The sequence below is a fragment of the Lactuca saligna genome, chromosome 4, assembly GCF_052625555.1.
Source record: "Lactuca saligna cultivar CGN05327 chromosome 4, ASM5262555v1, whole genome shotgun sequence".
Lineage (NCBI taxonomy): Eukaryota > Viridiplantae > Streptophyta > Magnoliopsida > Asterales > Asteraceae > Lactuca > Lactuca saligna.
In genome coordinates this window covers 75,987,664-75,994,788 of record NC_136420.1, presented here as the reverse complement: position 1 = coordinate 75,994,788, position 7,125 = coordinate 75,987,664, and positions in this window count along the sequence as shown.

Below are 7,125 nucleotides of genomic sequence, written 5' to 3'. Positions count from 1 at the left end.
AAGTGCTAACGTCACTTCAAAGTTGAACCATAAGGAGTTGATTACTCTCTATAAAACTAAGTTATAAAGATAAGCATAATACTTAATTGCTACTCTACCCGAATTATCATGAGTAAGAACTACGTAATATATATATATATATATAAAGATGTTAATATAAATCTTTAAAATTCTCCAAATAGTGAATCCACGTTGGCTCTAAAAGTTCAATTTCAAGGACGAAATTCCTTAAATAATGGTGGGGGGGGGGGGGGGGGGGTGGTAACAGTTGCGAAAATTGTTACCTATCGTTAATCGCCAAAGGTCACAAATGGCAAGTATAATAAAATTAATACGTAATATTTGTAAAACTATAACAAAAATATAAGTTTTATATTAAGATAAATAGAAAAATCAACCGCATTCTCTGTAGATTGTAAAACTTATTGCGATGAAGAATTTTTGTATTATTATATATTTTTAAAGTACACGTCACCGTGATCCCGAAAATGTAAACTTAATAAAAATCCGAATTTGTATGAATTATTTAATAATTTTAGAAGATATAAAAATCTACCATGAACACGAAATTTCAACATCAAAAGCTACAAAGAGAATAATTGTCTTTTAGCTAAAGTCACCAAAAGGAGAATCGTTGTAACCCTCGAGATAAGAATTTTGAGAAAAAAAACCCCAAAATCAGAATCCATACAAAAGAGATATGATTTTCGCAAAATCATTAACTTGTATAAAATATATGGGCTAAAAAATAAATTCATAATTAACCAATGCAACCTAAAGAAAAGTTGTAGTACTTGTTGAGAGTGACGTGTGGCTATAAAGAAGGTCCAAAACGGAGCGCGTATGAGAAAGTTATGAATTTTATATAATCAGCATTTTGCACGGCGCGTGGTGCGCATCGGGTACTTTCAGAAGCTTCTAGAAAGTGACACATGACCCACTATGGCTCCAATCAAATACATGGCGCACACTCCCGTTTTCCACTTCGAAAACTTTTAGAAAATGTTTGGAAAACCTTCATATAATACTCTTCAAGCTCTGGACATGTGGATTCCTACTTAACTACAAAGGTTTTATACTCTAGTGCGATTCCAAAAATATAAAATTCGTAAAAATCCGACTTCATATGGAACATATTAATTTTTATAAGAAATAAAAATCAACCACCTAAATAATTTTACAATGTATAAATATCTCGAATAGATTGATCGAGTTTTAGCAAAATTCATAAAGAGGAGAATTGCAGTATTGCTTGAAGTATGAATTTTAAGGCAAAGAACGCAAAAAAGAAAAAAAAAAAGAAAAAAAACGAAGCCTATATAGACGAGTTAGGATTTTTAGATTAGCATAACCCCACAAAACAATAGGCTAAATTTGAAAGTTGTAATTAGCGAAAACAACCTAAAGGAGAGTTGTAGTACTTGTTTAGACCTATGTGTTGGTATAGAAAACGTCAAAACCTCGTATGGGGGAGTTATGAAATTTAGTAAATCAATTAAAGCTGGGGGCGGAACTTAGGCCACGTGTGGTGTGTGTTTTGACATCCGATTCATATAGATACATATGACATGGTCGAGCGAAAGAGTGATACATGGTAGCACCCGGATGAGGACAACTTGCAGATTGCGCGACGCACACCCTAAATTGCATGATGCGCACACCAATAACTTGTTATAACTGGATGGGTTTGGAAGTCCTATTATTCACACCATTTCAAATATCTCACTCACTCTTTCTCACACACACACACACACACACTCTCTCTCTCTCTCTCTCTCTCCCTATATATATATATATATATATATATATATATATATATATATATATATATATATATATATATATATATATATATATATCCCTGTTTGAGCCATTCCCTCCCCTGGGTTTTCAATTACCGATTTTGTACCAATTTTACGATTCACACTTCGAGGGTGAGTTCTCAGTCCTATTTTTAGAATGAAATCAAAACAAATGTAATTAAAACTATGGACACATAGATCAAAGAACAATACACATACTATAAGGCTAAACAAAATTGTGCTAGATAAGAGCGATGCAATTCATCCTTTAGCTGATTAACTTTCAGCTAACTTCGACCTACAATCGTTAAATCTTAGTTGAGCAGTAAAGATATGTATAAATCTATATGGGACTGAAACCCCCACCTCCGGTTGCTAGCTACAACCTTTTATGGTCAAATGACAGCATGCATAACTTACTAAACTATTTTATGACATCCGATGAAGCATCTTGCGAGGCAAATATCAATTCGAATGCTTAATTATAGGAACCCGTATACCGTTGTAAAGCTAGCCTTGATTAAGTAACCTATTCGCATGGTAACACCTTGAAGTAGGAATAGTATACATCAATATGTGAAATGGGTGAAAATCATATAAGAGAAGCATGCGAAAGGGGGGATACAAAAGAGAAGTTATAACATTAAAATACTAATAATATTAATGATAATATTTTTCTAGTATCTGATCAAATACCTTAAAAAAATTCATATTCATAAAAAAAGACCCTGTACCAAAAATTTTTAAAAGAGTATTTCAAAACTAGAAAAATCTATGAAAGAACCAACATTATGTTGATATTTTCAAAACCAAATGTATTATCGGTAAAATGAGCAATGGAAGTGGCAATGAGAAGAAAAGAGTCATCAAGGGATCAATTAGAAGTAGTATTTGTTCTCTGACTGTTTAGTCTATGTTAAGAAGTATCGTGTTCTTTTGCTACAAACAATAATGTAACCTATTATCTAATGAATAAAAGTATTGTTTGTGTTATATCTTTTGTCTAACACCTACATTTCTGGCTAAGCATTATTATGATGGTGTAATATTTAGGGCCAACAATTGAAAACTATTTTGAAGTAATGAACAAGAATTATTTGATTATTATATGATTTATGTAATTTGTGTGCAATATACGTGCTTATAACGATATAATAAATAATAATAAAAATATGTGTCAAAAATAGAATCAAGATTCGACCCAATATCTTTAATGAAAGTTGAAGTAGTCGTACTTAAGGATTCCAGGGATATAAGGAATGAAAAATCAAACTTATAATGAAAAAGTTATAACCCGTTGAAGTTTTGAAACTAAGCCGGCATGACGCCGCAAATCGTAAAAAGTGAATTCTTGATAAGCTAGTTTTTAGCCTTAACAATCTAAAAGAAATTCTTAGTATACGTTAAAACGAGAGCGTGCATATAGAGAACGTCCAAATCTGACATCGTTTGAGGAAATTATGATTTTTCTAAGATTTTGCATAGTATTATACAGCTCGAAAATAAATTTTTAGATCAATCAATTATTAGCCGACACGATCTAAACGAGAATTGATGATCTCGTTAATAGGAGCTCATCAATATAAATACATATGAAAACAGACGTCGGATGACAAATTTGTGAATTTTTAACGAACTTTAATTGTCTAAGTATATTAAAATATAACTTTAAAAATAAATTTAAAATTAGCTGACGGAGTCTAAATGAAAGTAGTAGATCACGTCGGTAACCACGCGTGGATATAAGGAATGTCAAAAAGGGAGTTTGTATGCGAAAGTTACACATTTTAAAAAATTATTTTTTTCTATTAAGTTCTGGAGGTGATACGTGGCGCAATCTCAGCCGCTACTTCTTTCCCATGGCTTCGCATGCGATCTCAACACATGGTGCCAGTATTCCCCGCATAGCATGAAGTATGCCTAGCATACTACAGTACGCCCCGTATAACTCGAACTTCCAGCCTATAAATAGAGGCATAGATGACTCATTTTTTCACACTTTTCTCAACCCTTCTTTCCTAAACACCCCAAACCTTCTATGTTTTTCCCTAGCACCTTGTAGGTGATTAAAGTGAGTCCCAGAGCGCCAGAATGCTGCGAGAAGAAGAGCTTTCGACTCAAATGTTCTGCCCATGCAGAGCCTAGTTCCTTGCTAAACACCCTTGTAAGCGAGTTATGCTTACCCTATTTTAAGTATAACTTATAGTTGTTCATTATCATTATTACGAACCTATAAAAAAGATTTATCAGTGAATGAAAGTCGGTATACTGATTGATCTATTGGGATGATGTCTAGGCTTTGATTTAGTGAGATGTTTAAAGTAGGCTTTCCAAACAGTGTACTTCGTATACCAAACGGACCCTACCTCCGATATGATCCTACCTGGTTGTTGTTTACTTGATAGATCGCGAAAGTAGACTTTGAGTTAATGATATATCTAGACTAATAATTAGTCGCAATAAATATTAGACTAAAATCTTGTAATAATGATACTAGGTTTCATCAAAGGAAAAGAAATTTTTTAGAAGCTAAGCACTGCCCAAATTTTGAGTCGGCACTTTAACAAGTGAGTGCATAGTTACTTTCATCTTACACATAGAAATGAAGTATTTAATATAAATTACAAGATATACGTGCACATTATCTGTGTTCTTAATGTCTATGCTCGATGAAAGATGTATACACGTTTTAATTGATTTAAATTGTATATGTATTTTATACCTATCAATATGTTGGGAAAAAATGGGTAGATGATATAGATGACGGCATATGGAACTAATGATAAGACACCCAGTGGACTATTCTAGATAGTCTAGTGGAACGCTGGTAAGCTCGCAACCTGTAGGTGTTTTTAAATGATGAATCCACCAGGTGTACTCCATCCCTTTCATGGGTGTCTTACTAAAATATATTATTGAGGAATCCCTAAGCATTATTATCTATTTCGATGATAATCCTTAGGATAGGTCCCTTAAATTAGATGCTTTAGGGATAAAAAGTAAGGATAATAGGAACGAGTAATCGGGTTGAATGATTTGATGAAGATAAAAAATTTAATTATTGTTGGTTGAAAATCCTATGTGCTCATCAGGATCCTAAGCTTGACCCACTCAGTTTCTTGTATTATCGGTAGTGGCACAAGAGCCTTGGTGTGATGATCAAATGTGAGAATTGTGGATTATAGACTAGTAGAATAATAGGTTTTGTAAGGCCTATGTTATTTCCATTTTATCATTATGTACTATATTGACAATGACATCCCAACTTTTTTAATATAATTAAAATAAATTTCTTCGGAAATTCTTTGAAAATATCTTTATCATATTTTTGGGAACAAATTATGCAATATTATTCTTCAAAAGGATACTCTGATTTTTAAATAAAGCATATACAAATCGAAAGGATACTCTGGTTTTTAAATAAAGCATATACAAATCATATTTTTAGGAACGTATTATGCAATATTATTCTTTGAAAGGAAACTTTAGTTAGACTGTCAGTCAAGCTGAGCCACATATGGTTAGAAGAAACCAACACAATAGAGGAAATGATGGATGCAGATGTAATTACAAGGATTTCATGGCATCCAAGCACCCGAGTCTTTCTGGATGCCCAACACGCATGGAAGTCATGGATTGGATATTTGAGATGGAGATGATGTTTGAAAGATGCGACTACAACAACAAATGGAAGACCTCTCTCGCGGTTACACTTTTGAAGACCATGTATTAAGTTGGTTGAAGCTACTAGCTGATATTATGCCCAAAGGAGAAGCTAGAAAGATGTCTTGGGAAGACTGTTTGGTGCAACTAAATTGCAGTACTACTCGAAGCATGATTTATTGGAGATCAACAATGAGTTTCAGAATCTAAAGAAAAGAAGAATGAGTGTCACCAAGTATGCTGCCAGTTTTACGGAGAAAATGAAGCTTGTTCCTTATTTAGTTCCAACTGCACTCTCCATGGTCAAAAAGTTTGCCAATGGATTACTAGCAAACTTTAGCCCAATTGTCAAACAAGCAACCACCTTGAAAGCTGGCATCTGGGCAGCTAAGAATGTTGAGACCCAGTTAAGGGAAAAGGGTCTGGAGAGAAGTGAGGTACGAGAGAAAAGGAAGTTTGATGGATCTTTACGGCCCAACAAGAAAATAAAATTCTCATATTATGGTTCTAAGAAATTCGAAGGAGGAGGAGGTGAAGCAAGATGGTCTGATAAGTGCAAAAAGAAACACTTTTGGAAATGTGGCGAGGAGGTGGCTTGTTTCTATTGGATATAGTGTCTAAGTCCATAACTTTATTTGGTATGTACTTGACCCGACCCGGCATGGTCCATTTGGGTTGCATGGCATTGCAATACTTGGATAGACAAAATGAGAGGAAGTACACTTGTGATTATTAATATACTATAAGTTCTAATATATTAATAATATTATTATTTAATTATTATTTATCAAGTATTAATCTAGTATTAATTTGGTGATCAAAGTGAGACTAATTAAATATTTAGGGTTGATTATGACAATCATCAATTCTTTTATGGTGGATTAATGATCCATGGTTTACGGGTTTGGTTATAACCATATGGAGCTCCATGGATAGTCCATGGGAGTTACAAACCCATGGGTCATGAGAAATGAAGAGTCATGACAATTAGGGTTTACACTTGTAACTCCTAATTATGACACACTATAAAAGAAACCCTATAGCATCCAAAATCGGCACTAGAGTATTCTTGTGAGGGCATAGGCGATTTTGAAGTGTAGAAGTATTCTCTCTAGTTATTCCAAGGTTGTAGTGTTGTGTGAAGCTTTTGAGGCACAACATTTGGGGTGTTAGGCTCACAAAGTCTTGAAGGAATCCAAGTAACAACAAGGTATGTATTTCTACTAGTTTTTTTTATGTATTATGTAATCCCCATGCCATGTTAGTTAGGAAATAACCTTGAAATAGAAATTTGCATGTATATAGAGAAAACATAGATTCAAGGTTATTAGGGTTGCATGTACACTTAGGAAGTGTTAGAATGCTCAAAACCCATCAGTCTCAAGTATGGAAAGACTAGGCATTACACCAATGAGTTCACATTCAACAAGAAGGTGTGTTCCATGTGTAACGAAGAAGGGGATATTTCTAGGGTCTGTACGAAGAAGAAAGAGGCAGCAAGGCCTGATGTTCCACCAAGGCCAATGGAAAGACAATTCCAGATGACATTGGAAGTAGCAAGCGATAAAGCAGATGTCGCTTCAGGTACCTTTCTTTTAAATGGATTGCATGCTAGTATATTATTTGACTCTGAAGCAAATTACTCCTTTATATCGCATAA